Source organism: Myodes glareolus, chromosome 3 (genome assembly GCF_982192425.1).
Source record: "Myodes glareolus chromosome 3, mMyoGla1.1, whole genome shotgun sequence".
Lineage (NCBI taxonomy): Eukaryota > Metazoa > Chordata > Mammalia > Rodentia > Cricetidae > Myodes > Myodes glareolus.
The window spans coordinates 93,543,923-93,554,064 of record NC_142028.1 but is presented as its reverse complement, the minus strand read 5'-3'; positions in this window follow the sequence as shown (position 1 = coordinate 93,554,064).

Here is a 10,142-nt window from a genome sequence, read left to right as displayed (position 1 = left end):
GGGGGGTTATACATGGGGTAGCCTAGGACCACTTGCATGTCAGATGTTTGAATTGAGATACATAACATTGGTAAAACTGCAGTTGTAAAATAACATTGGGAAAAATTTTGTGATGAGGGGATCACCACAACATGGGAAAATATATTAAAAGGTCAAAGCATTAAAAATATTAGCTAATGGTTAAAAAAAGAATCCCCACACTCAGGAGGCAGAGGCAAGTGGATCTCTGTGAGTCTGAGGACAGCCTGGTCTACAGAGCGAGTTCCAGAACTGACTCCATAGCTACTAAGAAAACCTGTCTTTAAAAAAAAAAGAATAGTGGTGTGGGATTCCCCTCTGTGTGCTATCAATGTGCTTTATTACCATTTGTTAATTTTTTAAAAAGCTGCTTCAGCATATATCAGGGCAGAATATAACCAGGTTGGAAGAGATAGAGAGAGGGATAGAAAGAGAGAAAGAGAGAGAGAGAGAGAGAGAGAGAGAGAGAAAATAGGCAGAGTCACAGAGACACCATGTAGCTGCCAAAAGAGACAAACACCAGAACTTTACCCAGTAAGCCACAGCCTCATGGCAATACACAGAATAATAGAAATAGATTAACTTAAGATATAGGAGTTAGTTAATAAGATGCTTGAGCTAATAGGCCAAGCAGTAATGTAATTAATATAGTTTCTGTGTGATTACTTAGCCTGGGAATGAATGAGCGGTCTCTGTCTACAAATGGCGCCCAACTTAGGAGTAACCTGTGTGGCCAGCCATACATTTCAGGTCTGGGTGCTTGTATGCCTGCTTGGGGTTAGGAATAAAGTAACTGAGAGCATGCCTGCTGGTCACCACCCCTGCCTGGGCAAGCAGCTGAATCAGGTCTGCTAGGTGTGCACAGGCAGGAAAGCATGGCAGATTCCCACCACCATACATGGAGACATTTCTAGGCCATGCAGCACACTGCATAGCAGATTTAGTTTTTATTCAGACTAAAAGGGTTTATTTGCTGCACAGTGTTTCCCAGAGTTGAGGTATGAGCACGACTTTTACCCAGCAGTCCCAGAGCTGGCAGTAAATGTACCTCTGCTGTATTAAAAGGCCAAGAGGAGCAGAGCCAGCATCTAGGGCTGCCATGACCATACTGCTTACCATTTTAAAATGTTCCTTGCCAGAAAAGGATTTCACGTACACAATAGCATAGATTCAGACATAAAGGAACTCTAACCAAGACACATTGTGTTTAAAAAATGTATGTAGGCTTAAGAGAGGGAGGAAAACAAGTATAAACAGTTATAAACAGAAGTAAATAGTTTTAAAAAATACAAGTCTATAAAGGGGCAATAAAAGTACAGACAGATATAGATTAAAGGAGTAAAATGAGTAAAAAAAAATAAGGCACATAAAGATAGAAAATACACAGAGAGTCTGGATTATGTGTATCACTGTATTTTCTTTGCATTTTTTGACTGTGGATGAGCTAAGTAGAGAGACATTTTATTGTATGGACTGCTAAGCTAAACTACCATATATATTTTAAAGGTATCTTGACTTCAAAATTTAAGTCTAAGGATATGTTGCTTTGGAAAAGAGGTTCTGCTTTTGTTTCCACAGAAGATGAAAACCTATGGATTCCTCCCAGGCTAACATGGTTTGATGGAACAAGAGCCCCTGGAAGATCTCCATGAACCCTAAAAATACTTCACCCAAGAAACAGCAGGAAGCATTTTGGAGAAAACTATGCCCAAATTCCCAAAATGATTGTTTATAAATGTTTATTTTCATCTGAAGGTGGTTGACTATAAGTGATTAATGATAAAGGGGAATATGATATAGAGATGAATACTTTGCATTGGTGTGGATCTTTGTCTATTGATACAATTTAAGATCAATTTTGTATATGTATATTTCTACTCTTGTTCAAGGTATTATGTTTGTGCAGGTCATTTAAAAATGTAAAGTATAATGAAGAAATACAGATTAATTGACAGTCATCTATAATAGTCAAATTGTAAACTTGTAAGTTAGGTTTTCTAGATGTACAGAAATATATTTCAGATGGATAGGTATTTTTCAAATCTCTCAAAGACCTACAGAATATGGCATTTAAAAGGCTTAAAGAACTTAAACTTTTCTTAAGAGTGAGACATGTCTGCTTCTGGAAGCACCAATTAGTTCAAGAGGATGATGGGCATCAAAGAGACTACTTATGACGTTTGCTAGCCATTTTGGCAAGAAACTGCTTTTGCCTGGACTGTTTTACGGTATGCATTATGAACTAGACATACAGGACTCACTGAAAAGTGACTGCTGTACTTTCCAAAAGACAGGATGGTCCTTCAGTATTCCTGCTTCACAGAAGAAACTACCAGATATTCTGCAGGACACAGAAGAAAGCAACTGATAAAATTTCCCATTATAAGGCAGAACAGATCTTCAAATTCCCTGCTTCTTGGAAAAGTCTGCTGGATACTATAGGCCTATAGGCTGAAGATAGATGACCCAATGTTATAGAAGAACTTTGGGTGACTGTCCAGATAGCAAGACATCTCTGTCAATTCTGAAGTTTTGGAAGTTCCTTACTATGTACTTCTTGTTTACTTAGGTAATATTATATCCTTCTAAGGTCTTTGAAAAGTTAAAGACAGTTAGCTATGGTTGCCTTAGTTATGATAAATTAGATATAAAACTTTAGACTACAAGTATAGGACAGATGGTAGAGTATTTTCCTTAATTTGCCCAATGTAAATGGACTAAATAGTGTAATTGTAATTCTTACTTGATAACTGTTTTTGTATATATAATTTTACTATAGTAAAGTTAAAACCTTACTTTATACTTATAGAGAAGGGGAGATGATTTGGGATTCCTCTCTGCATGTTATCAATCTGCTTTATTATCATTTGTTAATAAAGAAGCTACTTTGGCCTGTATCAGGACAGAATATAGACAGGCTGGAAGAGATATACAGAGAGAACAGGTGGAGTCAGGGACATGCCATGTAGCTGCCAAAGGAGACAGACAATAGAACTTTACGTGGTAAGTCTCAACCTTATGGCAATACAGAGAATAATATAAATGGGATAATTTAAGATGTAAGAGTTAGTTAATAAGAAGCTTGAGCTAATAGGCCTAGCAGTGTTGTAATTAATATAGTTTCTGTGTGATTATTCAGATCTGGATGACCTGGAATGAATGAGCAGTCTCAGCCTATAGAGCAGTATAATGAGAAAGCTATAGAAGAGTTCTGACAGAAAATAGAACAAAAGTTTAAAGTGTGATATCACAATGAAAGACATTTTAAAACCTCCTAAAGAAAACTTGGGACCTAACATCTTCAGTGATCACCACCACCAGACACTTGAAGAAATTGCTGGGAGTTTAGGACTCTTTAGAGAAGAGAAAAAGAGAAACCCTTCCTGTTGTAATTTGAATGAGAATGCTCCCCATAAGGAATGGCACTATTAGGAGGTGTGACTTTGTTGGAATAGGTATGCCCTTGTTGGAGTAAGTGTATCACAGAAGGTTGAGCTTTGAGGTTTCAGAAGCTCAAGCCAGGCCCAATGGCTTATTCTCTCTTCCTGCTGCCTGCCAATTTAGATATAGAACTCTTAGCTACCTCTCTAACACCAGCTCTGCCTGCATGCTGCCCTGCTTCCACCATAACGATAATGTACAAAACCTCTGAACTGTATTCATTTCCTTCATAAGAGTTGCCATGGTCATGGTATTTCTTCACAGCAATAGAAACCCTAACTAAGACACTCCCCTAGCCAGTTGGCCAGGATAACAAGACCTGAAACACATCTCATAGTCATAAGGAAAACTTACAGGCTAATCTTATTCTTGAATAGGATTCAAAAAATTACCAAATAAAATCATATAGTAAAAACACAACGCGCAACCAAGCTGGCTTAATTCCAGCAACACTAGAACATCTAACATTCAAAACTTAAAACAACTCCCCAAATCAGTGGCATTAAGAAGGTTGCATGGGTCCTGGAGCTGCAAGGGTTTAGTCTGTGTACTTACCTTTGTATATGTGTTGTAGTTCATACTTCGAAGCTAAATAGAGTAGAGGCAGGCAAACTGGTCTACCCTGAAAGTGTGTATGTTTTGTAACTGAAGTTACTGAGCAATATATATTTTGAAAAATGGTGTGGTTGAGCTTGAAACTAAACAAAATTCTCAGATTATAGAATGACAGGAAAACTAGACAAAATAGAAGCTTCTGATATGTGCTTTGAGGCAGGGGTGAGAATTCCAGCAGCAGTGCAAGTAACAAGGCCCTGTTAGTGTCCATGTCTATTTACAGTTTACAGATTAAGGTTTGAGCATGGGATACTTTAGGCTACAGTGTCCAAGAGTCATTGAAGTCAAGTAGACACCTGGCTATCAAATGTCTAAGGCTTCTGGGGGACAGGGTTATGGGTAGGGAGGAGAGAACTATGGAGTGACCTTGGAAATCTGGAAGGAGTGTTAAAGGCAGTGTGCAGGGCTGGTGTCATCCTACTTTCTTCTGCTACACCATTCTGCCCATTGCTACCATGGATTTCCAATGTGTGCCTGGCTTACCTTCTCTGCTTTAAAATGGGAGCATTTCTGAATCCTTACTGCAGGATGCAAAACACACACGCCAAAGGCAAGCTTATTGAACTATTGGTGACTGTTCCAAGCAACAGGATACCAAGGAGGAACTTGTCAGGCAGGTGAAGCTGGGAAAGCAGAGGTGTTGGAATAAGAGGGAGTTGGTTTCAAAGAAACTGCCTGGGCAGCTGCAGAGGCAGGCATGGCATTGCGATGAGGAGGGAAGCCTGGAGAGGAGAGTTGGTGCCAGTTGGGAGGAGACTGCCCTCTTGCCTCCAGGGTCTGACACATAGCTCTCATAAGACAGGGTTTGGTTGATGGATTGGTTAGGAAAGTCCCTCTGCCTCCTCCCTCCTCCACCCTGCTGCACCTGGCCTGGGTATCATGGGGATGTGATAGGAACCACCCACACCCTAAATTAGGATCCAAATTCCTTCTTTTGTCAAAGCATTGCAGCTCTGCTTATGTAGGTTGGTAGTCTCTGAGCCTTGACTCTCCAAATGTTTATTTGAACACATTGAGCCACCTGTCCTTGACTCTAAAAAGTCACTTAAAATCCTTTCTTCCAGAAAGACAAAAAAAAATGACAGACACTGAGACCAAAATCCCTGTCACATGGGGTGCCTGCCATGGCAGTCATAGTCCTATTCAATATTCTTGGAATGGTATCAGCATCATTGCCAGCTGCAAAGAAATCCCCACAGCCACACGAGAGAGAACAGGGGTAGAGATGAAAATGATAGTCAGGGGCAGGGCAGGCACCAGGATCACAGGCTTCTTCACCAGTGTTCAAGTAACTTTTGAGACTCATAGAAGCCAGGCTCCAATCCTGGGTCTTTTGAAGCTAAGAGAAAATGAAGAAGATCGGTGAGATGCACAAGATACTGATGGGTCTGAACAGCACTGGCAGCAGTGTTGTTCCAATACCTAAAAAGGAAGAAGGCTGCACAGAGCACACTTTTAGAGAGAACATGCTGCAAACCACCACATGTAAGCTACGTCAGCATGAAGACGTGCAGACCTGAGGGAACTGGCCATGGCTTCACACTGCTCCCTGCTTCTAAGTAAATCTAAAGTGTGTGTTCCATCCATTCAAAATATTGAAAAAGACAAAAAAATGTTGGAAAGGAATAAAGTGGGTGTATTTATTATCCTGTAACCTTACTCGGCAGACTAGCTGGAACTTTTTTCTTAAACAATTCCAACAGTTAACACCCACTTTCCCACATGGTTATGGTTTGGCCCTCAAATGACTACAGAGGCTCACATGCTGAAGGCTTGGTTCTTTTTGGTGATGATAGCAGAAGGTGGTAGAAGCTTTAGGAAGTAGAGAATAGTTGGAAGAGGTTGGAAAATGAGCATCCCTTTGAAGGCTGTACTTTCTCCCTTACGTGTGCTTACCGCCCCCCCCCCCCCAAATTCACCAGCTGCCATAAGGTGAGCGTGATGCCCTGCCTTTCCACAAACCCAGAAACAACGGAGCCAGCTCACCATGGATGGACACCTTGGACACCGTGAGGCCAAATAAATCTCATTCCTTTAAATTGGGTTTGAAGTATATTTTGTCGCAATGTTTGAATGCTTACTTTCATATACAGCACACTGGTCAAGGTGCTCTTTGTATTGGTGTGGTGGAAGCTTTTTGTAATCTTGGGAGAAGCTATTTTCTATAGCAGAAGCAAAATTCAGGATGTGGTTGGATATGGAGGGTCCTGGAGGAAGAGGTGAAAATATGTGGGTGCAGTTGATAAACCAGTCTGTCTCCATCTTGTTTGAAAATCATCTTATAACAAAGACAAAATAGATTCATTTCTGTTTATGATTAAATCTGTTTCTCAAGGATTTGGCTATGCCTCACCTATAACATTAACTACAAATGGTTCTATGCTGCCTGTTCCAGGAAATGACAATCACCTGTTCTTATGACCACCTTGTTATTGCCACCTTGCTGTTATGACCAACTTGCTCTGCTTATTTTCTGCTTCTGTAACTCCACCTATTTGCCTGCCAAATTCCCCATTGGGAAACCCCCTACTCCTGAACTATGAAAACCCTTATCTTATCCATGTCCAGTGCTGATTTCTTGAACCTCATGTTTAGAAAGAGACAGTTTATGCCGACAAATAAAATAGCTTGCTTTAATTAATTGCTTGCTTTAATTAATTTGTCTATGATTTGGGTCAGTGGTCTTTCTCCTCCCATCTTTGGGATTAACACAGTTCAAAGGGTTTGGTGTCTATGGCCATAATGAGACCAGTTTATAAAAGGAGGCACCTATCTATTTAAAGGTATGAGGCAGGAGGCTCTCATGAAATTAACCTAGGCTATATGAAGAACAAAAAAACACATGCAGGTGGAGTATATTAATAGAAATTTGTTTTTTCAAGTTTGGAAGGCTGAAAATTGAAGAACAAGGTGTCAACAGGTTTGGATTTCAAGAAGTCCCTCTGATTTATAGACAGCCACTTTATGTGTACATGAGCATCACCCTAGTCCTCTCTGTGTCCAGATCTTCTCTTCTCATGGGAACACCATTCAGACTGAATCAGGTTCTACCCCAAATAGCCTTGCTGTATCTTAATTACCTCTTTAAGGATCTATATCCAAATACAGTGTAGATTTCAGCATATAAATCTAAGGATGATTCAGGCTATCATAGGGTCAAGAAATGTTTTTACTTTAACAGGAAAGAATCCATTTTTAAAGCTAAACATGGTGGCACATGTCTATAAACTCATTACTCAAGAAACAGAGGCAAAAGGATGAAGGCTACCCTATGCTTCATAATAAAACCTCATCTTTTAAAACTGCATTTTAAAATATTGTTGCATTGCTCCAATTTTTGTTACTGTGTCAGAATTCAAGAAACTGGGTTCTTATAAATTTATATTTAACTCCAAGCATTGTGGCCTGGAATTCCTAGATCATGTGGATCCATTGTTCAGCTTCTGGTAAGGACCAAAAAAATGGAAAGCAACAGCATCATGACCAGATACTGGAGGACAGGAGACACCATACTGCCATGCAAAAATCTGAGAGCCATTCACAGGCCAGGCTCTGGCTCTTATAGCCATTTTATTTTTCATGATCTAGGTCCAGTTCTCACAAAAACAACCTAATAATTTCCAAGGTGAGAACCCAATGATTAAAGGGCCTGCGACCAGACCCCACCTTTAAAAGGTCCATACCACCTCTCACACGACGACAATGAAGACCAAGCCCCCAACACATGAGCCTTTGGGACATAGTCGGATTTCAAACCTTGGCATTTGTGGAAAGGGCCCATGGAGAAATTCAGGACAGCTGATAAAGGGGAAGCCCTGAGGCTGAAGCAAGAGTGGGCAGCAGGGCTGGATGAGGAGGAACACTGAGTGGAGGGAGGGGAGGCTTCTGCAGCAGATCCACAGAGATGGGGAAAAGGGGTTGGGGGTTGCTGCCATCTTTCTCAAGTGTGCAAAGGTAGCAAGTCTGTGTTAGAGAAGAAAGCTGTCAAAGAGTATATAGGCTGGGAAATTTTGAAGGATATTTGGTCATGTGTGAACAACCTTATATTGTTCCATGTAAATTGACAAGATGGCTCAGTAGGTAAGGGCTCTTGCCACCAAGCCTGATAGCCAATGCTCAATATTCCTGACCCATATGGTGGAAGGAGAGAACAGACTTCTACATTTTTTCCTCCTCCTTCCATAGGTACACTGTGTATACACACACACACATACACACACACACACACACACACACACACACATATATACAGACACAGACACACGCACACATGCACACACACACATACACACACACATACACACACATATACATACACACACATAACCACACACAGACACACATATACATACAGAGACACACAGACACATACACACACAGTTTTTAAAATGTAATAAAATGTGCAATGATTTGACCTGGAAACTACATTTCAATTAAGTTTCCCAGGGATGATAATTAGGGTTGTACACAGGAATCCGTGTGTATATGCTAGAATAGTTAGGAGTATGTACCAGAACTTATCCCAGGGAATAATTGAATGTGTACATAGTAACAAGGATGACTAGATAGACCAAATCGCAGGTTTATTTATAATAAGACCAATATTCAAAAAAGTAAAAGCCCCATCTGTCAAAGTATTATACATTCTTAAAACGTCTTATGTGCAGTTCAGGCCCAAGAGTGTTGGTTGCCATTGTTTCTAGAAGTGCATTTGTTGAGAGGAACTGTGGAGCAATATAGTCTAATCTGAACAAATGATCAAAGTTACAATTATGCTCTGAATAATCAGTGGGCCCATGGAAAGGAGGAAGGTGAACCAGCACAGGAGGCAAGAGTTAACCACAGTGGACCCTAAGTGTTGGCAATAGGGAGCTTAATTATCCTCTCTTTGCTTACCTACAGTTTTGAATTTTTGCCACATTGAACATAATTATTTTTTAAAGGGGGGAAGCAATAAAAAAAAAATTAATGCACCACCTGCATTTCTTGCCAAGACTGTTTTCCTTAAGGGAGCCAGATTTGATTTCTGTTTCTTTCTTTCATGTAAATGATGTTGATAAGTGGAAGATAATAAAGGTGAAGACAGCACCGAGTCACACCACCAATGTTATAATTTAAAAAATAACATGAGCTAGAGAGAGGGAGGGTGGCCATCATGTGACAGAGCTGGAGTGGAGAGTTTTATTGAGGGTAAGAGAGTGGGAAAGGGGAGAGGGAGGGAGGAGACTGGTCTCGAGACAGGTGTGGCAGAGAGAGGAAAGAGAGACAGAGGGAGAGAGAGAGAGAGAGAGAGAGAGAGAGAGAGAGAGAGAGAGAGAGAGAAGGACAGAGAAACAGGAGGTGGGTGGGGTCCACCTTTCAAAGGGGGAACATAACTGATGACTTTGTCAGGAACCTGAGTGGGTCAGAGTATAGCAAGCACATCTTGCCAGGTGACAGAGGACAGGCCCGGCATAATGCCTGAGTGCTAACACAGTGTCAGGTTCTACCTCCACAGAATAGGGGCAATGTTTAACACACAGTAGGCCCACAGACTGAGGAAAAAGGGATTGGATAAGCTGACTTGGGCAAGTGGAATTACTAGGTTTCCCGGAGAAATCTCTGCAGAAAGCATTGGTCACACCTTAGTAGAATAGCCGTTTAACGGGGGGCATGACAGCCACATGTGGCTCCAGAGTTGCCACATCTTCTTCTCAGTAAGGCTGTAGGACCATGAAGCAAACTGCACTCCTCAGATTGCTGCTAGCCAACCCAGACCACAGACCCCTCTAGATAAAGGACTTTTGCTTTCTGAGAAGCCCTTGAAGTCAAAACCAGTGGTAAGGATGATGTGTGACCTCCGGCAACACCCATCTACTTTTAGGCATATTGTTGTTACCACGGTATCCCTAAGGCCTCACTTAGATGTCATGGAACAGCCTTTAAATTCATGTTATGGGCTGGTCCAGCCACCTAATCTGCTTCTTAACTGGAAGCGTTCCTGGTGCTATGACAGAGGAAGAATGGGAGGACATTATTAAAACTGGGATGTGTCTGATGTCTTTTATCCGCCAGAGGCAAGCCAAGAC